This window comes from Mesoplodon mirus (genome assembly GCF_964341445.2).
Source record: "Mesoplodon mirus genome assembly, chromosome: 5".
In the NCBI taxonomy this organism is placed as follows: domain Eukaryota; kingdom Metazoa; phylum Chordata; class Mammalia; order Artiodactyla; family Ziphiidae; genus Mesoplodon; species Mesoplodon mirus.
Window position 1 is genome coordinate 15099781 of NC_138980.1, and position 26001 is coordinate 15125781.

A 26001-nucleotide genomic window follows, 5' to 3' on the forward strand; every position below is an offset into this window, starting at 1 on the left:
ACATGCTCTTTAGAAACCAAGATCTGGCTACTAGGTGTGCTCATTACTACTTGGGTGTTGCTGCTTCTAGGCCCTCTAGTGGGGACAGGTCTACTAACCCACACAAATACTCACACTATCTGCCTGTCTATCATCCATCTATCTATCTATCTATCTATCCATCCATCCACTCATCCATCCATCATTTAAAATATGAGTTTATATACTGATAATTCAGACTGCAAGCTAACATCTTAGGGTTCATTTTAGCCTTTGCCTTTTTTTTTTTTTTTTTTTTTTGCAGTACACGGGCCTCTCACTGTTGTGGCCTCTCCCATTGCGGAGCACAGGCTCCGGACGCACAGGCTCAGCGGCCATGGCTCACGGGCCCAGCCACTCCGCGGCATGTGGGATCTTCCCGGACCAGGGCATGAACCCGTGTCCCCTGCATAGGCAGGCGGACTCTCAACCACTGCGCCACCAGGGAAGCCCAGCCTTTGCCTTATATTTATAGCTTCTTTCTCCAATAATGAAAAACTTGATTCTTATTATCTAAAAAATATTTGTGTTTTCATACTCATTTGTATTTTCCAATTTATTTGCATAAAAATCTGCAGAACATTTGTGCATGATTTTTAAAAATTTAACATTGCCATGGTTATTTTCCCCCTTGTCACTTCACATTTTGTATATTTGTGCTTTCTTCATTTTATGCTTAATGAAATTAGCTACTGTTGTGTCTATTTTGTTATTTTTCTAAACCAAGATTTTGATTAATTCATTAGGTCTTTGTTCTATTGTCTTCTTCATGAATCTCTGCTTTTATCTTTATTATTTCTTTCCTGTTGCTTTCTTTTGGTTTGCTTTGTTGTTATTGTTATAGTTTTTTGAGCTAGGAATTTATTTTATTTTCATATTTACCGATAAAAGTGCTAAAATAATGAATTTTTCTCTGATCACTGCTTTATTTTTTATTTTTTATTTTTTGCGGTACGCGGGCCTCTCACTGTTGTGGCCTCTCCCGTTGCGGAGCACAGTCTCCGGACGCGCAGGCTCAGCGGCCATGGCTCACGGGCCCAGCTGCTCCGCGGCATGTGGGATCCTCCCGGACCGGGGCACGAACCCGTGTCCCCCGCATCAGCAGGCGGACTCCCAACCACTGCACCACCAGGGAAGCCCCTGATCACTGCTTTAAATGAATCCCAGATTCTGATAGGGAGTGTCTTCATTGTCATTATTATTATTACTTTAACTCTGTAATTTCAGTTTTTATTTTCCCTTTACCTAGAAGTTTTTTAACAGGAGATTTTTAAACTTCAGGTAGTGGTTTTTGTTAGTATTGCAGTTTTATTTTGATCAGCATGTTGTTTGTAATATTTCTACCTTATGGAAGTTACTGATGTGTAATTTTGTTGTTGTGGTGGTGTTTGTTTGTTTGTTTGCCATGCCACATGGCATGCAGGATCCTAGTTCCCCGACCAGGGATTGAACCCATGCCTCCTGCAGTGGAAGTGTGGAGTCTCAACCACTGGGCCACCAGGGAAATCTCCTGAAGTGTTCTTTATGATAACTTTTTGGTGAATGTGCTATGGACACAATAATGTTCTATTATCAGAATGTAGGCTTCAACCTATGTCTATATGATCTGCCCTATTAATTATGTTGTTTTAGATCTATCTCTTTTTTCCCCCATATCACCTATATCATACTATGAGTGGTATGTTTCTATATATATCTCTTTGTATCTTTTCTAGTTTTTGCTCATGAAAATGAGTGCAGTGTTATTTGGTGCATAAATATTCATGTGTTATATCTTCATTTTAGATTGAAGTTTTAGTGTTAATAAATATCCTTCATTGTCATTTTTAATGCTTTATGGCTTGAATTCTACTTTGTCTGATATCAGTATCACTTCCTCTGATTTCTTGTTTGTTTGTTTGTTTGTCTTCACTTGCCATGTATACCTTAATCCATTTCTATTTTTAGCCTTTCTGAATTCCTTTGTTTTGTGTGTGTATTTTTTCCACAGCATATAATTGAGGTTTTTTTGTGAGCCACATTTAAAATCTTTTTCTTTTAGAAGGTGAGTTAAGCTCATTCACAGTTATTGTAATAACTAACAGGTTTGATCTCAATTCTATTGTACTATTTTATAATAGTACAATAGAATTGTACTATTATACAATTGTACTATTTTATAATGATGTATATTTTGCTATGCTGACTGTTTTTTAGAGGACATTCTTTATATGGTTAAATCCACTTAAAAGTTTGAGACTTGGGGCTTCCCTGGTGGCGCAGTGGTTAAGAATCCGCCTGCTAATTCAGGAGACATGGGTTCGAACCCTAGTCCGGGAGGATCCCACATGCCACGGAGCAAATAAGCCCATGAGCTACAACAGCTACTGAGCCTGCACTCAAGAGCCTTTGAGCCACAGCTACTGAAGTCCGTGCACCTAGAGCCCATGCTCCACAACAAGTGAAGCCACCACAATGAGAAGCCTGTGCGTGGCAACGAAGAGTAGCCCCCGCTCACCACAACTAGAGAAAGCCTGTGTGCAGCAACGAAGACCCAATGCAGCCAAAAATAAATAAATAAATAAATAAATAAATAAAAAATTTTTTAAAGTTTGAGACTTATTTTATCACCCAGTTTATGGTTTATCTGGTTTTTGTAATTGATTTGTAAGAGCTCTTTATATATTAAGGATACAGATCCTTTGTCAAATACATTATAAATCCTCTCTGCTTTTAGTTGATGGAAAGAGTGGTTGTCTGAGGAGAACAGAGAGTCAAATAAAGAGCTGTATATTAAAAAGGGTAAATATTTCTCTATTACTCATGTAAACAACTTGAGTATGTTCTCTCTCTCTCTCTTCAATTGCCTTTATTTAGATCTTCATCATTTCTCTCCTGTATTATTAGACAACCCAATTAACTATTTGGCACTAAAATTCCTTGTCTGTAGATTATATACTGCCTCCAAGTTATCTTTTTTCTTAAATTTATTTGGTTTGATAGCTTGTCTACAAATTCCCTGGTTTTATACAGTTGAAAGGTATCAATCATTCAAATAACAAAATGCAACTGAAACGAAATACTTATTTGTAGTGAGGTGGATGGACCTAGAGTCTGTCATACAGAGTGAAATAAGTCAGAAAGAGAAAAACAAATACCGTATGCTAACACACATATATGGAATCTAAAAAAAAAAAAAATGGTTCTGAAGAACCTAGGGGCAGGACAGGAATAAAGACGCAGACATAGAGAATAGAATGAGGACACAGGGAGTGGGAAGGGTAAGCTGGGACGAAGTGAGAGAGTGGCATGGACATGTATACACTACCAAACGTAAAATAGATAGCTAGTGGGAAGCAGCTGCATAGCACAGGGAGATCAGCTCGGTGCTTTGTGACCACCTAGCGGGGTGGGATAGGGAGGGTGGGAGGGAGCTGCAAGAGGAAGGAGATATGGGGATATATGTATATGCATAGCTGATTCACTTTGTTATAAAGCAGAAACTAACACACCATTGTAAAGCAATTATACTCCAATAAAGATGTTAAGAAAAAAATGCAGCTAATGCTCAGCTCTTGTATGGGTAGATTTTAACAAATTGTCATGATCCAGCTGATGTGTTTGGTAATAAAGTGTCATGTGTGATATAATCACTTCACTACAAATTAATTCAATCCAGACAGGATGATCCTACACACTGTGAGTCTCCTAAAAGTCACCTGGGAAGTGGGAATAATTAACATGAAGCAATACCTTCAGTCAGCTCTCCGCCCCAACCCCAGCCTGTCACACTCCAGTCACACTTAGCTGGAAGGTCTTCAATAACATCAGGCTCTCTCAAACTTCCTTGCCTCAAGCCTTTCTTAACTGCTGCCTTAACTAGACAATTCCAGCTCATTTCAGGAGCCTGCTCAGTTGTCATTTCTCTGTGATAGGGACAGAACTTGAGGTCCTCTTCCAGGAAGTAAGGGCGTTAAGTGTCGAAGAGAGACTGTGCTCTTCACTCTCTTTCCCAGAATGGCTCCTTCTCATCTTCCAGGATTTTTCATCTTACATGTCTTGTCAATCAGGAAGCCTTCCCTAACCCCTGAGTCCCAGTTAGGAAACTCCTCTTGTGCTTCTTCTTTCCCCTCTCCTTACCCTGTAGAGTCACTGTCTGTTTTCTAGGCTATTCCCCCAATAGACTGGGGACTTTCTGGGAGCAGAGACCATGTCTTTCCTGTTCACTTTGGGGTGTCTAGATCCTAGCACAGTGCCTTACACATGAGAGGGCTGAATACATCTTTTTTGAAAAGAAAAATTCGTATCATTACTGCATACGATGATATGATGCTTATTAAAGCAATTATTTAAGTCTCAGTTTCTGTATCTATAAAATGGTGAGAATTCCATAAAATGGTATTTGCAAAATGCTTACCAGTATGGTCAGCACTTTGTAAGTGCTCAGTAAATGGTGTTGATTGTTATTATTACTCAGGAATTACCAACGGGCTTCATTCTGTGGCAAAGTTGTCTCTGAGATGTAGTTTGAGAAAGTAAATAATAAAAGATGATGAGCATATGGGCTTCCCTGGTGGAGCAGTGGTTGAGAGTCCGCCTGCCGATGCAGGGGAAACGGGTTCGTGCCCCAGTCCAGGAAGATCCCACATGCCGCGGAGCAGCTGGGCCCGTGAGCCGTGGCCGCTGAGCCTGCGCGTCCGGAACCTGTGCTCCGCAACGGGAGAGGCCACAACAGTGAGAGGCCCGTGTACCGCAAAAAAAAAAAAAAAAAAAAAAAAAAGATGATGAGCGTAAAATTAAGGGTCTTTGAAAAAAATGACCACTAACAGATAACCTGGATACAGCCATAATAACAGGTTCACAAGCTCTGGTCGGCAGTATTGACAATTTGGTACTCTGGAAAAATAAATATTCCAGTAATGTTCTAGATACCCTATTTTGAGGAAATCTAAAAAAGCTCATTCAGAAGAACCTTATTGAGAGTGGTCTTGGTTAGTGCCACAAAGCAAAAGTGGAAATTGAAGAACTCTAAAAGAACTATTAATATTATCATTCCAGGAAGACAGCTGGCTTCTCAAATATTAACTAACTACTTAGTGAAAGTAAAACTCATTTGTGTGAGTGATAAGTGAAAAGTTCCTATCAAACCCCATGCTTGAAACTGTCTAATGTCTCCTCCTGCATTAAGAAAAAGCCTAGCTCTTTACTATGGCCCTTCAGATCCTACTGATGATGCCCCTGCCCTCTCCTCTGATTTCACCTCCTACGTTCCTTCTGCACGTTCCTTCCAACACATCTGTTAGACTCCTCCTGGCCTCAGGGCCTTTGCACTTGCTGCCTGGAGTGCTCTTCCTCTAGGTCTTTGCACAGTTACTCTTTATCATTCCAGTCTCACCTTCAGTATCACCTCTTCAAGGGAAACTCCAACATGCTCTAAGTACATCCATTTCAGATTCTCTTTCTGTCCCATTACTTTTTGCATCTGTCGCCATCTAAAATAATACTATTGTGTCAGTAGTTGTTTATTGTCTGTCTCTCTGTGAGGTAAGAGACATCGTAGGTCTTATTTACCCGCGTCTCTAGCACCTAGAACAATGCATGACGTATAGTTGGTGCTCAGCAAATACTTGTTGACAGGTGCTGCTTCTGGATGCTTTGACAGCCTCAGGTGAATTTTTGCCTGAGGGTCTTGGTCATCAGTCTGAGACCTATTCTGATCAGAGTACACCTAGCTCATTGAAGGTATGGAAATTAAACAACAATAATAATAATGGCCAATGAATAGTTGTTTGTTTTTATTTCATCTTATTCTGGAAAGTAGCTGTGGTAGACTAGTACTCACAGTAGAAAAATCACAAGTTAACTTTCAGGATCAGAAAAATGACCATTTAAACAGGAGGTCAATGTGGGAGAAAGTGAAAGGTATTTGGGACATGCAGTCTGAAAAGCCATCTACTGCAGTTTAACTGTAAATGTGTTCCTGAGCTTCCTGGCAGCTAGAGCAAAAATTGAAACACAAATATTTACTTAATTCTCCATTGCCAATAAAGTAAAAAAACATCCCCTTTTTGTCAAGAGAATCAAAACTCTTTCCCTGGCACAGATTTCTTATGAAAATTTGTCCCCTGGGGCAGGTGACAAACCTACTGAGGAATAAAAGTAGATGATGCCTTTAAGCCACATCCCTTCAGTCCTCTCAGTGACTGGTTCCATTAGGTCGTTTCTTGCAAAGCCTGGACACGTGGCGGGACACCCAAGTGCATTGCTGCAGTGAAACAATGGTGGTTGATTCCATTTCAGTGGAACAAGCTTTGTTACCTTGTGCTGATCATTTCTCCTTTCTGAGCCTTGGCTTTCTCAGCTGAAATGTGGGATACATGATATTCATTCTGAATAGTACCAGCACTTAATGGGAGAACAAAAGAACAAAATTATTACCTTTATGATTCAGCCCTTAGACAGTGATCGGAGGATGAACAGCTGGAGACATATTCTTCCAGAAGTTTGTCCAAGAGCTGGGCAAACTTTTGATGAATCCATGGGAGACTTGCCTTCTGCTGGCTAATTTACTGGAAAGCTGTTGGGGAATAGCAGCCACAGGAAGACAAGACTTGATTTCCCAGGACGGGGCAGCGAGAGAGGTCTCCCTCGGACATGGAGAAGAAAGGGTAATTATGTTTCATCTTCTTTCAGAGTGGATTGCTGCTGTGGGCCTGCCCACCTGGGGTCTGAGAGCCCTGACAGCTCCAAGACCAACTGTCATTTTCCCAGGTGTGAGGGTATCTTTAGCAAGCGCTCCTGGGAAACTGTCACACACACTCTGCCTGGCCCTGCACAGGATCCCAGAGGAAGAGATAGATTCCGGGCAGCAGCATTGCTGTGTTTGTCTGCCAATGTCCCGCTTCACCCAACCCAGGTCACTGGAGAGCCTGGGCAGCCACTTGAAGGTCTGTGTCTGTCTCGGTGTTCAGGGCAGGTTAGCATCCCACCAGGTGGGGGTCCTATCCCTGGCCCTAGATCAGACAAACCCTTGGATTACAGGGCAGTAAAGGACATGCAGAGAAATACACATCTATCAAGTGGCCACCATGCACCACTTCCATTTCTTCTAACTCCCCACAGCGAGTCAGGGAGTTGGCATTGACTCCGGATGAGAACACTGTGATTCAGAGAAGCAAAGGGACTTGTTCAGAGTCACACAGCCAGCAAGCGGTGCAGCTGGGATTTGAACCCAACTTAGAGATGCTAAAAATCTGTGGTGGAGAAGGGAGAGGAATAGGAGGTAGAGAAAGAGGAGCAGGACAAGTGGATGGAAAAGGAAAAGGAGAATGAGATGGAGTTGGAAGAGAGAAGGCACTACAGGAAGAGGGGACAGTGGAGGAGAGGACAGGAGAAAGAGGAGCGGAGACGGCAAAAAAGGAGAGCGGAGCGGGGGAAGGATGTATTCCTCTTGCTGCTGTAACAAGTCACCACAAACTCAGTGGATTCGACCAAGACAAATTTATTATTTCATGGTGATGGAGCCAGAAGTCTGAAATGAGAATTATGGGGCTAAAATCAAGGCGGTGGCAGGGCGGGTCCCTTCTGGGGGCTTCCGGGGAGAAACTGCTTCCCTGACTTTCCCAGCTTCTAGTGGCACCAGTATTCTTTGGCCTGTGGCCCCTTCCTCCATTTTCAAAGGTCTGGTCTCTTTCCAGCCGCACATGGCCTTGGCTGCCTCTGACCCTCCAGCCTTCTGCCACCCTCTTGTAAGGAATCTTGTGATGATATCAGGCCCACCCAGATAACACATGGGGTAACACATGTCTAGATGTTTGACTTAATCCTATCTGTAAAGACTCTCTTGCCATATAAGATAATCTTCACAGATTCTGAGGATTACAATGTGGCTTTTAGGGACCATTATTTGGCCTACTATAGACGTGAAAGAAGAAGAAAAGATAGATAGGAAAAGATATAGGAGGATGTGATGGTGGAAATGAAAGGAGAAAAGAGGGGCTGGAGGAGGACCTCGAGCAGATTCTTCCCCTCTCAGGGCCTCAGTATCCTGCTCTGTACAATGGGGATATGAGAGCCTCTACTCCTAGGGGTTGCGAAGATTCTACAGAATTGTGCCACCCAGAGGCTCAGCCCAGCTACCACCGTGGCCATGTTCTCTCTTTACCTCTCTGTCAGCCCAACCCCTGCCTTCCAGGGTCTTACCCTAGAGCTCCCACTTTTTTGCTTCCCCCTGGAAGCATAACCCCACCTTCACCCCAGCCAGGACCCTGGACTAATACATTGCAGCTTGAGCCTGCAGACTGCCTGCTGGCTCCTTCACCCTGCTCATTCCCCGCCCAGCCCCACCCGTCACTTCCAATCACTCCAATACAAAGCATTCCGCCAGATCCATCTCAGCTGCCTTTCCCTGCCCTTGAACGCCAGCGCCTGGCCTTGAGCTCAGACCTGCAGGGGTGGAGGCACGTGAACTCCAAGGGCCATGGCTCACCATCCCCTCTCCCTCCATGGCCTTGGGGCTTTTGAAAAACACCAACCTGTGCACTGTACCCTCTCCTGACCACCAGCATCCCCCATTTTTTCTCCCTCCCAGTCACAAGAGAAAGCCACCATGGACATCAGCCACCAAGGATCCCTCAAGGCATCACTGTTTCTTTATGGTGAGGAAACTGACATTTCTTGAGTATCTCTGTGACCCGGGTCCCTTGCAGACATTAGCTCAGATAATCCTCATAACACCCAGGGAAGTGGGATGGCTGAGGCACAGAGCAGGCGTGCCTCTCTCCAAGGGCACACAGCATTCTTCCTCGCCTGTCTCACTCTGTATCTCTCCTCCCACCCACCAGCCCCAGTTATGGAGCACCTTCCATGGCCAGGCACTTTATGGATGGTGTATTGGGTTGTGTCCCCCCAAAAGAGTCCTAAGCCCTGGTACCTGTGTGACCTTATTTGGAACTGGTCTGCAGATGTAATCAAGTTAAGATGAGGTCATACTAGATCAGAGTGGCCTCTGACCCCATGACTGGTGACCTTATAAGAAGAAGGAAGTTTGGACACAGACACACACTGAGGGAAGAAAGCCATGTGAAGGCAGAGGCAGAAATTGGAGTGATGTATTTACTGGCCAAGGAATGCCAAGGATTGCTGGCAACAATCAGAAGCTAGAGGAGGCAAGGAAAGATTCTTCCCTGAACACTTTGGAGGGAGTGTGGCCCTGATGACACCTTGATTTTGGACTTTTGGCCTCTAGGATGTAACAATAAATTTCAATTGTTTTAAGCCGTCAGTGTGTGGAAATTTGTTACAGCAGCTCTAGGAAACTAATACAGATAGTATTTAATCCTTGCTACAACCTTATGAAATAGGAACTATTTTTATTTAACAGATGAGAAAATTGAAGCTTAGAAAAAAAAAATGAGTCCCACAGCCAGTCAGGGAAGATCTGTGACTTAAACCCTGGCCCAGCAAACCCCCAAACCTGTACTTCCTGTTCCCCACCAGTAATGGATCTGCAAACCTGGATGCACCCCAGACTTACCAGGGAAGCTGATTAAAATACTGATTCCAGGACCCCATCCTGAAGATTGCAATGTGGTCGGCCTGGGCTGGGGCCCCACATGCTGCATATTCACAGCCTCCCTGGAGTTTCTAAAGCAGTTGTGTTGGGGAAATGTCACTTCTCACCATGCTCCTCTCACCCAAAGAAGCACGTCCTCAGGGGTCTGTGAGTTGAGTCATTTGGTGATTTGTCACAAAGAGGAAGAGTTGTGGATGAGGTGGGAAGGTGGGTGGGAGGTGGCAGTGGGGGCTGGCCGGGGTAAGGAGGACATTGCCTCCACCCCTGCCCAGGGAAGCTCGGTCCTCTTGTCACCCATCTCACAGGACCCCAACCATGTCAGCTCTGCCCTAACCCCATCCAAGCTCCCCCTAAGAGGGAGGGTTCTTGTCCCAAAACACATCCCTGACAAAGCTCTGCTTTAAATTCGGGCCCCCCGACTCCTAGAACATACCGTGCTAAGCCAGAAAGCAGCCACGGGCAGGAGTCACACCAGCAAAGAGCAGATGATGGGCCTCAGAAGAGGTGGGCAGACAAGGTGAGGGACTGGAGGGGAGCTCGCATACGCTGAGCACACCTTGTACCAGCACTACTGTGTATGTCCATTTTACAGATGCAGAAACAAAGCCTCAGAGGATAAAGAGGGATAAAGGCACCTGCTCAGACTCTACGAGCTCGAAAGTGACCGAGTGGGGATGTGAACCCAATTCTGCCCGCCTCTCAAGCCCCATGCCTTCTCCATCCTGCCTGTCCACCTCTCCAGCCCTTCAGCCCTGTTCCCAGACCACACCCTCCCAAATATGAAACTAATTTGCAAACCAAGTGTTCAGTGCCATTGGCAAGAGACGCAGGCCTCGGAACTATTAGTACACAGCAAGCGCTCAGCGGAGCTCCGAAAGACGCATCCAGTGGGTGTTGGCAAGAGGGCCCAAACCCCCCACCAATATTTCAAGAGAGAGATTGAAGCCACATGTTTGGAGGCCATAAGCTGATTGCTGGAAGGACGTCCCATATAAACAGCAAGAGGCAGAACCTGTCACTTGGCCTCACCTTTGGCCTCTGACCCAGGCTCCAGCCCCCAGGGCCAGCTATTACCAAGTCCCCCCCTACCCAAATGCCAGCTCCAGAGTGCTGAGGGGCACTGAGCTCTGGCTGGCCGAAAAAGGGTTAACAGAAGGCAGCAGGTGCAAGGGCAGAGAAAAGACAGGTTCTCCTGGGCCTCAGGGTGGGTGGATGGGAAGAGAGAGAGCCAGACAGTTGGGGGAAAGCTGCTCTCCAATTGGCCTTGATCCCCTCCCGCTGCCTGTGGAGTCTGGGGTCAAGCTCCCACTTGGCCCTTTATCCCCAGCAAGCCGGGCTCCCTCTGTGGGCCTCAGGCACCTCCTTCTGAGACGGAGCAGCTCTGGTGGGGTGGGGAGTGTCTCCCAGCCCCAAGCTCTTCGGGTCTTGGAGACCCAGGCAGCTTCCCCTAGCGGGGGCTGAGTGTGCGAAGCAGGCCCCTCGGAGACCCAGGTGGGGCGGGGAGGAGAGGGAGGGGGGACCACTGGACCACACGGGCTGAGGGCTCAGGGTTGCCAGAGCCAAGGCGACACACGTGCGTTCAGAATTTCCTTTCAAGTCTTCTCAGGGCCTGCTTGCTCCCATCCCTCCCCCCAAGCCTTCTTGTTCTGGGCTGTAATCAGTTCGGATGGAGAACAGCAGACACACTTGGGAGGGAGGATGTGTGGGGAGCAGTTGGGGCTGAGAATCATTTGGGGGTTTTGTTACCTGCCAGCAGCTTGCAGGCCCATCTGAGGGGGAGGGGCATGCAGATGCTGATGCTGGCTGCATCCCGGTGGGCAGAAGTGCTGGGTGGGGACTTGGGGGAGGGGCGGCAGAGGCAGCCCTGGAGCTCCAGCTGCAACCAGGGCCTACATCCTGGCTCTGGCCCTTGCTGGCTGAGTGACCTTGGCTGTATTGTTTGACCTCTCTGAGCCTCACTGGCCTCATCTGTGAAATGGGGCCTTAATGCATATCCTGGCTGTGAAGGTTAAATAAGCTTACAGAGGGCATAGCACAGATAGGCAGTCTGCTGGCAGGGACTCCCTTGCCCTTTGGGGAAGTGGAGAAGGAGGATGCAAGAGGGCCCCTTGCCTGGAAACTGTGAGGCCACAAAGCCAGCGCTTGGACGGCTGAGGCCATCAGCTCAGCATAACTCAGGCCTGAATAGCAAGTCAGGCTTTCTGCAGTTCCTCACTGTCACCTGGGTCTGCAGGTATCACTGACAGGGCAAGAGACATCTGTGTCATCCAGGCAGAGCCCCTCACCCCTACCCCACCCCCCAAAGCTGCTTTCCTCCCCAGGCGGCTGAGCGCCCACCTAGGCCTATCTTGCCCTGACTGTTGATGACTGACGTCCCTGACACCCATCACCCAGCATCTGCTCCGACACATCCGAGCTCCTTGCTCCTGCTTCAGGGACACCCCCATTTGGGCTGTGAGGGCCTTGGTTGTTCTCTCCCTTCAGTCTGGGGATGTCACTATAGATGGGGCAGGTCTACCTCCGAGGTTCCAGGCCATTCATTCTGGACCTTTTTAAGGTCACAGGGTCCCTTGAGAATCAGAGAACTCTGCTCCCTGCTGCTGGGAAAACTCTTCCCACCCTGTCAGGGGCTCACAGATGCCCTCAGAGCCACTAAGTCAAGAGGAGCCCTGCTCAAGGATTTGAACCCCATCCCGCCAGAGAGAGTCGATCCTCGGGTTGAAAAATCCCTGCTCTGAGTCCTGCCCCAGGGAGACGGAAGGGCCTTGGTGCTAGGTGGTCAGACCCCAGTAAAGGGGGGTCAGGAATTCTGATGGGCAACCCCCAGGAAGGGCCAACGCTCATTCATCCTGCCCAGCGGCTGCCTTCCAATCTGAAGGCCTTCCCCTCCCCCAACCTCGGGGACATGTTTGCTTCCCCATGTCAGAGCCAGAGGACGTGTGGAGCTGTGCTGGTCCCATCCACCCTCATCTTACAAACAGGGAAACCGAGGCTCAGAGGGGCTTGCTGGTTCAGCCGAGGGCACCGGGCTTTCTCCCAGCTCACGCTCAGGTTTCGGTGTATGAGGCCCAGAGCACACGGTGGGCCTGGAGCAGGGGACCTGGCTGATGCAGGGTCAGCCAGGCCACGGGGGCAAGGAGGGGTAGCCCTCACCCTCTCCCCACCCTTTGGCTTTTGTTAGCAACTGATGGAAAGTGGCAACTCGGAAAGCAGAGGTTTCCAGCTTGCCAGCTCATAGCTGGGAGAACAGATGGCCAATTCATCCCATCCAACTTGGCACCTCAAACAAAAGAAACAATATGTGTTCGGCTCCCTAATCTTTTCCTCAGGTTCCCAGGCAGGTGACTGGAAAGTCTGATGACAAGAAAGCTTCGACTCACTTCTGTCAGGACACAAACCACAGACCCGGCCTGGCTAGGTTCTGCATGCTCCCTCCACCCCATCCTGCTCTCCCCCTCACTCCCCCTCCTCCAGGGACTATCCAGCCCTCTCAGCAGCAGCTCCGAGTCTCCCCCAGAACCAGTCCCCTGTGAGGGTGGGGTGGGGACAGGGGGTGCCCGTTCTCTGAACATCACACCCTTTCTCTCTCACAGCAGCCCTATTATGATCCCATTTTGCAGATGAGAAAACTGAGGCTCTAAGGGGTTCATTGACAGGCCACATGGTCTAGAAGTGGCAGAGCCAAGCATGATAACAGCAGCTGCTGTGTTTTGAGCTTCTCCTGGGGCCAGGGCACTATCCCACTTTCTAGATTTCAGAGAGGTGACATTGCCTGGGATCTGGTGAGCTGGGCATGGAAACACTCCCGTGGAGAAGTCTGAAGATGTGGCCCAGGTCTCCTGCAGAGTTGTGAAGTTGGGGAGTTAGGGGGCTCCATGGGAAGGCCTGGAGATGCACCCCTACAGCTGTGGGTGACTGAGCACCTACTGTGTGTCTGGCACTTTGTAGGTACTTTACATGAGCTCCCCCTAATGGGCTCTGTTTCGTGTGAAAAATTGCCCCAGTTTTACAGATGAAAACTTGGAGGCAGGGAGAAATGATTTGCCAGAGCCATGCAAGCAGTTAAGTTCCCCAGCCAGCTAGGACTCTTTCTGCGGCCTCAGCGGTTTCTCTTTGCCCTCCGGCCCAGCCCCAGGGAGGGTGTTAATGAGGCCGGCGCTGGGCGAGGCAGGGGGAAGGACTTCTGTCCACAGGTGCTGGCAGGTCTTCCCGTGGCGGCCAGACCCGGGCCTGGCGCCACTCTGCCCTGCCTGTCTGCTCTCCCCCGCGTGGGGTGGTGGCTGATACCCCTCTGGGGTGGCCTGTGGGGGGGGCCTGCATGTGTCTGGGCCCTGCCAAGACCCTGCCCTGGAGACCCAGAGTCTTTCTCTCTAGGAGGGCAGTCATTCCCACTCTGGAATCCCTGGGCGGGGCACGTGGGGCTCAGGGAGTCTAAGGGCTGGCTCCGAGGGCCAGGGGGTCGAGGGAGGTAGGAAGTGGTGAAGTGTGAGCCCCAAGGCTTGGGGCACCTGGTCTTCTTTTGTCTTTTTCTCTCTCTGTACCGGCTGGTTGCATCTTTGATTCTTTCCTCTCTGCCTCTGGGTGACTCAGGGGTCAAAGAGTTTGTGGTGTGATGGAAAAGCCAGGATGGAAAGCCTGGAGGCTGAGTTTTGGCCCCAACTCTGCTGGGGGACTCTGGGATGTCCTTTTTCCTCTCTGGGCCTCAAGCTGCTGGTCACACCTGCTGCACACAGTTCAGGGCCCTGCTGGCCCCTTACGCTCCAATGCCCAGGTCATCCCAAAACAGTGAAGAGCTCGGGAGACAATGTTTGTCTGTTTTTTCTCCACCCAGAGAACTCCTGAAGAGCAGCTCCGGGCTCTCGGTGGAAAGGGATTTAAAGAGGAAAATAAATAAAGTGTGAGAGTGCCTCTTACTGACAAGCTCAAGCCCTGGTGGCTTGGCCTCTGCTCCTGCCCTACCTCTCCATCCTCTCTGTGACTTGGGAGCCATTTCTCAACCCCCAGCCCCTTCTCACTCCGTGCTCCTCTTCAATCTTCTGCTCAGGAAATGTGAGGTCAAGAGAGGATCAAAACGAGAAGGTTTCCAACCACAGAAGTGACTGGAGACAAAATGGACCACCAGCGCCCTCACCACTGCCACTGCCACCATCATCACCATTATACCACCATTGTACGGTTTCCTTTTGCTGTGGTAACAAATTACCACAAACCTGGTGTACTGAACCTCTGGTTCAAGCTACTAGTACAAAATACCCACAGACCGCATGGCTTATGAATAACAGAAATTTATTTCTCACAGTTCTGAAGGCTGGGATGTCCAAGATCACGGTGCTAGAAGATTTGGTGTTCGGTCCAAGGCCTTCCTGGTTCACAGACCATCATGGTTTTTTCCTGTGTCCTCACACAGCAGAAAGGGCTAGGGAGCTCTGTGGGGTCTCTTATAAGAGCACTAATCCTATCCATGTGGGCTCCATCCTCATGATTTCATCACCCCCAAAGGCTCCATCTTCTAATACCATCACATTAGGCATTAGAATTTCAACATATGAATTTGTGGGGGACACAAACATTTAGACCATAGCACTAGGTGACTTAGAACAACATAAAATATATTATCTTACAGTTCTGGAGGCAGAAATTTGGAATGTGTCTCACTGGGCTAAAATTAAAGTGTTGGCAGAGCCATGTTCCTTCTGGAGGCTCCCTGCATTCCTTGGCCTGTGACCCCCCTCTTTCATCTTCAAAGCCAGTAAGTCTTTCTTATGCTGCATCACTCTGACTCTCACTCCTGCTTCCCTCTTTCACTATAAGAACGCTTGTGATTCTACTGAGCCCACCCAGGTCATCTAGGATAATCTCCCTATCTCAGGGTGGGCTGATTAGCAACCTTAATTAACCCTTGCTATAAAACATAACATATGCACAGCTTCTAGAGGCTAGGACATGGACATCTTTGGGCACTCATGATCCTGCCTACCATAACCATCATCATCACCATCTCCAAAACGATCACCGCTACCTCACTTATATCACCATCACCACCACTACCAACACTACCATTTTCAGCGGCATCACCATCACCACCATCATCACCACAAGCCTCTTCAACACCGGCATCACCACCACCCCACTTGAACCATCACCACTACCTCCCCCACCATCATCAGTATCACCACCCCCCCCACCATCACTACCATTATGTTCAACAACGCCACCATCCCTGTTAGCACCCCACTTCACCTCTACTCTTTAAATCCCAGCTCAAATGTTGCTTCCTTTTAATGGTCTTCTCAGACCACTCTATCTAAAGTAAGGCTTCCTTCTGACCCTCTCCCACATCACACACAGACACAGACACTGGAACGTAACTCCTTGAGAGCGGGGACTTCATCTGATTTGTTCACTGCTGCATTTAATGCCTGGCACAGAGGAGGCACTCAAAAATTATCCACTGAATGAAGACACAAATGAATGAACAAATCAATGGGTGTATGTGAGCCTATAATAAGAGATTTGACCTAGTCCCGAATGCCAAGGAAGGTGTCTCTAAAGGGTAATATATACACACTACTATATATGAAATAGATAACCAACAAGGACCTACTATATAGCACACGGAATTATACTCAATATTTTGTAATAACTTATAAAGGAAAATAATCTGAAAAAAGATAGATATGTATATGTATATCTATATCTATACATATACATAACTGAATCACTTTGCTATACACCCGAAACTAACACAACATTGTAAATCAATGAAACTTCAACAGAAAAATAAAAATTAAAAAAAATAAAAGAAAAGGGTGACATCAGAGCTGAGATTTGGTAGAAGACTGGGGGTTAGCAAAGTGATTGAAGAGCCGCAGGAGCAAAGCTGGACTCTGGAAGGGAGAGCTGTGCATTCTGGAAACTAACAGCAAGCAGGTTGGGGAGCTTAAGACCAGGGTGCAGGGGAGCACAGGTGAGGTGTGACCAGAGCAGCAGGCAAGCCCTGTAAGTATGTCAGGAACATCGCTCTTTATCCTCAGAGCAAGGGTAGCTTTTGGAGAGTCGTTAGGCTTGGATCAGACATGCATTTCCAGACGATCACTATCGCTTCACTGGGATGAGTAGATAGTTAGCGGTTCGGGACAAGAAGTGTGTGGCAGCTACTTAAGACCTTCTTGCTATTGTCCAGGAGTGAAAGGTGGGGATGGCTCTAACTTGGACCAGAGCGGCGGGTGTGGAGATGGAGAGAAGTAGACAGAGTCAGGATCTGTAAGAGATAAAAATCAAAAGCACTTGGGGATGGCTTAGATTTGGGAGTGAGGAGAAAAGGGTGGTGCCAGGGATGCTGTCTAGGTTTCTGCTTCCACAGCTGGATGGAGGTGACACTGACTGGTAGCTAGATGGCGGAGACAATGCCTTATGAGGACAAGAGTACCTCCATACTTATTATTATTGTTGTTAATAGTACTGTATAATAAAAGCGATAATATAGTCTAATAATACTACTGGGATGCCTACCAGAGGCTATGTATCATACTAAGTTAAGTAATCTATCCAGGTCACTTAGGTGGTGTCTTAGTTTGGGCTCCCCAGAAACCAAACCTTGGAACAAGTTTTCAAGCGCAAGTAACTCATTTGGGAGGTGAAATAGCAAAATGGGGAAGTAAGACAGGGGAGGAAAGGCAGCCAGTGAAGGGTGTATTATCAAGCAAGTTACGTTTGTGGGGAAATGGAGCTTAATCCCGCGGGGAGTCTAGGATCCAAGAAGAATTCTCACTCAGAGTCATCTTACCCAGTGATGAGGAAGCTGGGCTATTTATACACCAACTCTGGCTAATCATTGATTGGAGGCTGCTCTCAAGGGGAGTGAATTTCCCATCACTTCCAGCCTTCCACACATAAGGACAGATAAGGCTCAGTGGCAAGGAAAAGCCCTCAGGCAAAAAGATTTAGGTTGTAGCAGTTGGAGGCCAGACTTGTGTGCACTGAGTTGATGAGGACTGGGTGATGTGGGAAGAGAATTAAGAGCATCAGCTACTGGCAAGAAGTGGTGAAATAAGGATTCAAATCCAGGTCTTCGGGATTTCAAAATCTATGTATGGATGTGCATACAGATGGATGGACAAATAGACACAGATGGACAGAGAGATGATCAGATGACTGGATGGTTAGGTGTTCAAAGAAATGAATGGTTAGGTGGGTGAGCGATGGATGGATGGATGGATGTTCAAGTGAGTTAGTGGATGGGCAGATATGTAATGGATGGTTAAATAGATGAGGAATGGGTAGATAGATGGATGGATGGATGGATAGATGGATGAAAAATTTAGTGTATGGGTAAATGGGTAGACTGTTTAAAAATTGTGTCTATGACTGAATGGATGGATAGAAATATGAGTAGATGGGGGTTAGCGGGGTGGGATATATAAGTAGATGGATGAACAGGTAGATAGGAGGAGGATGGATGACCAGGTGGGGAAAAGAGAAGTGCTATGGCTTAGATAGCAGAACCTCAAGAGTGGCCTCGTTTGACGTGAGCTCAGCTAATATCACTCCCATGACCACTCCACTGCTCCAGGAAGTCCCCAGTCCCTAAGTCTCAGAGGCATTCCAGCTGTGGTCTCATACTGATGACCAAGCACATCAGGAAAGAAGTGCAGGGAGCAGGGCAGACCCAGTGTGGCTGTAGCAGAGGTTGGGGGAAGCCCGTGGGTTGGAACTGGAAGAGCAGGGTGGAGCCCAAGGGGTCTTGCACCTAGAAGAGTGCTGCCTGCCCAGAGCTGGCTGGGTGCCTGCCCAGAAGACAACGTCAGAGGGCTGGCTCTGACCACCCTGCCATGTGGATAGGGGCTGGACATATTTGTCCTACCACCCAAACAAAGTAATAGTTGCAGCATGGGAAGGCAGCTCTCCCAGTGAGAGCAGCACTGGCTCGGAACAGCTGGGAAACGAGGCCAACATCAGGACAGGGAGTCCCTTCATCTTGGCAGAGCTGAGGGGAGCCCGGGGACACCGGCTCCAGCCCAAGCACAGTTGATGGAACTGGCTCTGCCAAGTTTCACTGCCTGGAGCACATTTTTATGACTGAGGAATAATGAGAGGCAGGCATCCTAGCCCTGGCCTTTCCCTGGTGCAGTGTGTGTGTGTGTGTGTGTGTGTGTGCGCGCGCGCGCGTGCGCGCATACACATGGTTTGTATGCGTGAACATGGATGTCATAAGTGGGTCTCTGCATGGGTTTGTTTGTGTGTATGTCAGGGTTGAGTATACACACTAGGACATCTGGCACGTGTGAGTTTGAGTATGTGAGCCTGCTTGTGTGTATATGTGAGTGTGTTTGAATGTGGGTAGATGTGTTTATGTGAGAACATTTGTGCACATGTTATTTTTTGTGTGTATGCTTGCACATGGATGAGCATATTGGCGTTTGCATGAGCATGTGTGGGTGCAGAGATATTCACATCTGAGTATTTGTGCTTATACTTGCTGTTTGCAAGTGTGGAAACTTGTGTGTGGGGGGGAGTGTGTGCGTGCACGTGCATATACACATGCATACAAGTGAACCTGAGTGCTCACCAGGGAGTGGACTTCATGGAATAAAGGTCCCCCCTTCTTTGGCCACAGCCTTATCTCTTACCATCTCCCTCCCCAACCTCATCCCTTCATACAGACTTCAGAAGCTAAACAGTAGTTTCAGAAACATTCTAGGCTACTTCAGGCCTCTATGATTTTGCAGGTGCTGCCTGGAATGCCATCTTCTTCCTTTCTGCTTGGCAACACTCTTGTTCCTCTTCCAGGTCCAGGTTTCACAGCTTCTGTTCTATCTTCCTGGTCTCCTCAGACGCCATCCTCTGGGCCCCCTGCTGCCTCTCAGACATCCTTTTCTTACCAAGAGGTGTTTTCTGCTCCTTCTATAGACTGGGAGTTCCTTGAGGGTAGGGTCTCTGTCTAATTCCTTTCTGGATCCCCAGGGTCTGGAATAGGATCTAGCATGCAATGGGATGGGTGGATGAAAGGCTGGATGGACAGAAGGATGGATGGATGGACAGGTAGATGGCTGTGTCAATGGACAAGCAGATGGATGGACAGATGTGTGGATGGATGGGTGAACAGGTGGGTGCATGGGTGAGTAATGACTAAACCCAGCGCTCTTGCTCCCGAATCCTGGATTCTGAAAGGAGACTGCTTGCAGCTCTTGCTCAGCTTTCCTTTACTCTGGTACAGAAGCAGTGGTCTCGGCTTGCAGAGGAAGGCTGCAACCTCTGAGCTGGCCTGCTGACTCCCCTCTCAGTTCTGGCTCTCAGGAGGGCTGGTTCCAGACTGGCCACCTACCTTACGAAGGAGCAGATTAGGCCTGAAGAGGCATTGCTGAGTGGCTTAAGTTAGCCCCTGTTTGTGCTCAGGGCTTTCAAAAGCTGGGGAGACTGCAGAGGAGGGGTCTGACTTCAGGGCCCACTGCTAAGTGGGCAGGGATTGTGTGCGCTTCAGGCCTTGACGGCAGGCGGCTTAAGGCAGGGCCCTGGGAGTTTTGAGACAGGAAAATGGTGTTTTGTCTTGTTAATGCATTCACATGGCTTTGAACTGGAGAGTAGTCAGGTGTCCCCAGAGGGCTGCTTTTGAGCTGGTCTAGGGAGGGGGCAGGGCATAGCCAGGCCCCGGATTACAGAGGCCTTCCCCGGGGGAAGGGGGCCTTTGATGGGGCCGGGTCTGTTGTCCGGAGTCTGCTTTGCTGGTGGCTGGAGCCCCTAATGAGGGGAAGGGCTGTTCTGAAGCATTCCCCTGGTCCCCCTTGGGCAGCAGGCGGAGGCCTCCTTTGATGTTGGAGTCCTTAAGCCAAGTGGGGACTAATTGCCACAAGGTACAGAATATTCTGGTTGCTTGGGGGGTCTGCAGCTTGCTCACAATGCGACAGCCACCCTGGGGTGGGGGGAAAGGCAGCCACTGTCCTGATGTGAGACAACTCAGGAGGGTTTGGGGTTGGGGTTTTTTTCTCTTTCATGCACACAGGCCCAGAGCAGAATGGGAAACACACTATACATCACACACACACACACGCATGCACACACATGTGCACTCACACGCACACATACCTTACTCTGTTGCAAATTTGTAAGCAGGATTATGTTTGAAAGCATGATTTTTTTAAATCAAGAAGTCAGTTTGGTCAGAGGGATAATGGCAAAGAGAAAAAGAAGGCAGACTCTGGTAGGCCGGTGGCAGACGGATTCAGATCCAAGCCCCAGTTTAGCCACTTGTTAGCTGGGGCAGGTCTCTGAAGCTCACTGGACCTCAGCATTCTCCTCTGCCAAAGGCAAGACTATGCCTGACACCAGTAGGTGCTTACAGGAATTTGTTCTGTCTTTCAACAGCTAAGGTGAGTGCATTCTTGAGACAGTTCACTAAAAATAGGTGTCTGTTTTCCTGGCTGGCATGGAGGCAGGTGGAGAGCCTAGTCGGCAGACATCAGTTAGATCACTCTCATTTGATCAGAGAACAGGGAGAGGATAGTTTCCTTTGATTTTTAATATTTGTGCCTACATGGTTTGCATCTCAAAGGAAGATGACATTCTTCTCCCTGTATTATGCCCACTTACACCCAACTCTCACCTCGACCTCTCAGTAGAATCTGGAATTATTGTGTTTTCACACTATACCAGGCATGGGACTAGGTGATCTGATTATATTATCTCTAATCTTCACAGTGACACTTTTAGAGATTAGTAATCCCATTGGACAGATCATTGGGAACCCTGGAGTCACAGAGACAAATGACCTGCCTGAGATCATCTTATGTGCAGATGGGGGAGCCAACTTTCTGATCAGCCTGGCTCCAAAACCCAGGTTCTCTCAAGCCTGCCCCAGATGAACCTTCTGATCAAGCTTCTCTGAGCTTCATTTCCCCCTTCTGGTCAATAGGAACAGTAACAGTACACACTGCTGGGATCCAGAGCCATTTAAATGAGATAACCCCTGCCTAGAGAGTGCCTGATGTACGTGTGCATGGCAGGCACTCAGTATACCTGCTGTGACCCTCCACACCACCCTCATCACCTACTTCCCCCCAAAACACACACACACACACACACACACACACATAGTCCCTCCACTCCCTGGATCTGGAGAAGGGGCAGATCTGGGCAAACGGGACACAGCGTTCATCAAAGTTGTTCTTGCGGGCTTCCCTGGTGGCGCAGTGGTTGAGAGTCCGCCTGCTGATGCAGGGGACGCGGGTTCGTGCCCCGGTCCAGGAAGATCCCACATGCCGCAGAGCGGCTGGGCCTGTGAGCCGTGGCCGCTGAGCCTGCGCGTCCGGAGCCTGTGCTCCGCAACGGGAGAGGCCACAACAGTGAGAGGCCCACGTACCGCAAAAAAAAAAAACAAAAACAAAAACAAAAGTTGTTCTTGTAGTTCGTGGCACCCCTTCTGTGTGGTTCTGGCCTGACCTTCTGACCGCTTGAGAGGGGCCTTCCCCCAGCCCCACCAGTGACAGAACCCTCCATGAGCAGCTTCCTGGGTGGAGGACAGAGGAGGGCCTACCCTGCCGGCCGATTCCCCAGGAAGCAGCTGAAAAGCAGGAGCGAGGAGCTCGTGCCAGGTCAAGAGGAGCAGGTGGAGAGCAGAACGAGATGCGGTGCCACCGTTGGTTCTTCCAAGGCTGGAGGCCAGCGCAGGAGATCATACATCACCTATATCCTTTTGCTCATCGAATCCTTCCCACGTCCCACAATCTAGATACGGTGACCCTTGGTTACACACAAGAGGAAGGGCAACGTGATGCAGCTGATAAGAGGCTGAGCAGAGCCTGGTACCCAGCCCTGGCTGACTTAGGGCTCTAGACCAGGCCTCAGGCCTAGAGGCAGCTGAGAAGGGGCCTCAGGCATGGCCTGTGGCCATTGCCGACTGAGATGGGTCCTCAGGGCCCCAACTGAGAGGTCCCCCAAAGACCTGTCCTGAGACAGGTGCCACAGCTGGCAAAGGGCACACAGTCCCAGGCCTTCGTTCACCCACAGCTGCCCTCAGCCGCCCCAGTTGCTCCAGTCTGGGGTAGGGGGGAGTTGAAGTCTCCCTGGTTGAGCTCAGGACACGTGGGAGAGGGAAGTCCAAGAAAGTCTGGCACACTTCCTTTCTTCTTTTAAAAGATCAGTGTGGAAACGGCTTTATTGTTTTATAACAATACATAATAAATGTTTTTTTAGTGTCGAAAATACAGGTGGGACAAAATGAAAATAAAGGTGCCCAAAGATAGCCACTGTCGTCCAGAGTCAATGGGGGTACACACACACACATGGGGGATGGGTGGAGGCTGCCTCTCCCCACTTAACGTGCCTTGGGTGTCTTTCCATACATCCATCCCCATCGTGATTTTAAATGCTCACATAACATTCCCAAGGACTGTCATAGCTTCTTTAACCAGTCCCCCACTGTTGAGCATTTGGATTGTTTCCAACATTTTGTGGTGAGACATCTTTCCCCACTGGTGCAGCCCCTCCCGAGGCTCCGTTCTGAGAGGTGGCATTGCTGTGTTGAAGAGCACGGGCATTTTGGATGCTTTCGATGGCCATGCTCTCTGCTGGGAAGATCTGTAACGATACCATCAACTGAAGTGCCCAGAGAGCTGTTTCCCCTCCCTGGGGCCAACATTGGGTAGGAACAATCACATTTTCATCTTTGGTGATCTGACAGGTGAAAATAGTACCTTGTTCCCAAGTGAATGTCTTTGCTGCCTGAGCTTTTTAATTCATTCCTTCACTCAAAAAAAAAAAAAAAAAAAGTATTGAGTGCCTATCCTGTGCTAGGCTACCTCTACTGCAGGGGGCGGGGGGCTCATGGTTTTAAGCAGAAAATCAAACAGATGATCTCTCCATTATAGTTGGAATCAGTGTTATGAAGAATGGTGGCCGGGGGGATGGGCTAGTGGGGTGTCTGCCCCTCCATAATCTCTAGTGGATTTGCCTTTCCTTGGCATGGAAAATCAACCCTTCTCAATCTTACATAAAGGGCTCCATAAATGCAGCTTCATTTCACCCCAGCAACTAACCCTTCTCACCAGATTTCTCCTAAATTCCAACAAAGATATTTAGCGTGACTCTTGTTAAGGAGAAAAGTGCAAGGGGTTATTATCTGTCTGGTGAGAAAGTCTAGACATCATCTGAGGCCCACTCTGGATTCCACTTTTTCCAAAAAGGCTTTCTGGGCTCCTGAAGATAACTACCTCTCTTTTGATAAGTACAGTGATGTAATCAAGGATGAACTGGTTTTCCCCTCCATAGTAGCTGGTGAGGATCAGTCCCATGTACCCCCAAGAGCACCAGCCCTGGGATATGGCATATGGGGCTGGTGGGTGTTCTTATGTATGTATTGTTTAAATATCCTTTAAATTGGGAGCATCTTTTCATGATAACTGAGGTTCACAGAGCACTTTCTGGTTGTTTGCTTGGATCCTTGCATTATGTCCACTTCCCAGAGAAGGACCAGGGGCCTGCCCAAGGTCCCCAAAGCAGGATGGACTCCAGGGCAGGACACTTGCATCATGACTAAAACTCCTGTGAGTCCCGGGCCTTTCAGATTCTGGAGCTTGTAAGAAAGGGTCTTGTCAGGGGTGCCCTGGCCTGGGGCTTGTTGGTACCCCCAATTGCAAACCAAGTCCAGAAGCCCAAAGGCCAGCTTTGCAGATAGGCATCTGGGCAGTGCCTACAGATGGTTCTAGTTGTGAGCGGCCATGGGCTAGGCATGCCTTCCCTGCTGGCTGATGTCATGAGCTCATTAGAGCAATGGGGTTTATTGTACAAGGCAACTGTCCAAACAATAAATTAAGCTGCACAATTTAGCACTTAATTATCCTCTCTCGTCTACTTCACTCTTGTTCCCTGGGTGTCTGTCTGGGCCCTGCAGCTAGATGGTAAGATCTCCCCTCTGCCTCACACCCCACAGTCAATCCATCACAAAGCCCTGTTGGTGTCACCTCGGGAACGTCTCTCAAATACTTTCTCTTCTCCATATCCCCATGGCCTTGACCTCAGCCAGCCCTCACCCTCTCCGCTGGATTATTGCCACCCTGATTTCTCCTGCTACGATTCCCCTCTTTGCTCTGCCCAAGTGATATGAATGTGGCTCCCTTTGGTCTGAAGTACACAATCCCAAGTCCTCATCTTGGCTTTCAAAGGCCCCATGACCAGGGTGTCCTGCCTACCTCACCAGCCTCCTCTTCCCAACCTCCCACATGGGCTACCCACCGCCTCACATGCTGAAGAGCTTGCAGTTCTGCCCCAAGGAGGGGCAAAAGCAAACTCCAGGCTATTTCACTTCATGAACTCCCACACATGCACTTGCTCTCTGTGAATTCTCCCCACACTCAGCCCTTGCCATTCAACTTGTAAACTCATGCTTGGCCCAGTGTTCAGCTCTGGAATCTCCTCCTTCCAGAAACCCAAGGGTATTTTCTTGGCAAACCCCACAGCTGAGACTCATTTCCTTTCCCCTCTTGGGGCTTCTCTTAGGATGCACGTCCACAGGGATGCCTGGGATAATGATATCAACAAAACTGCCTGTGGAGGGCGCTCTCACGCCCATTCACTGTACAGTCCCCAGAGTCAAACCCTCACAACCATGCCATGAGGAGCCGTGTTAAAGGTCCCTCTACAGGTGAGGAAACTGAGGTTTGGTTTCCAGAGCCAGGTCCCCACTTGGCCAACTTGGCCTAGAAGGCCAGGGGCAGTGTGCCGGGACTCAGGGCAGACAGGCTGGAGGACCACATAGGGCATCATGGTGGGTGGGGAGGCCCAGGGAGGGCACGAGGGGATGGGGGAGGGTGACAATTTGGAGTAGGACCACTTTTTGACCCAAAGGAATTTGGCTGGTGAAATAATAGCACCTCCACCAAGCATTCCCTTTTGCTCCCCCATTTCACAGTTGGGCAAATGGAGGTTCAGAGAGAAAGAAGGAGGCACAAAAAACAAAGTTACAGAGGAATAAGGACCAAGTTAGAACCAGGTGTCTTGCCTTTCAATCCAGCTGAGCCAGTGGGCTGTGGGTCCAGTGAGACCCCACTAGTGTCCCTTCACCTCTCCCTCCTCCCTGGAACCACTGCTTCCATCAAACAGTCCTTCGAGGGCCAGGTTCTCTGCTACTTGTCAAAGGTCCAGAGGGCCCCCATCTGGTTTGCTCATCATTGGGCTTGCCTGGCACAGAGTGGGCTCCCACTAAACATTTGCTTACTGAATTAATAAATAAGTAAGTAGTGGGAAAGTAACCTGCCTCTCTTCATGCCCAGAAGGACCTGAAGGAATGTATAAGCACCCACCTAAGCCCTTTATGCCCACAGTCTCCTCACAGCCATCCTATGAGGTCAGCGTCATCACACCCATTTTACAGATGAGGACACCGAGGCTCACAGAGGGGACAAGACTTGCTCAAAGCTCTGCAGTTAGAAAGCAGTTCT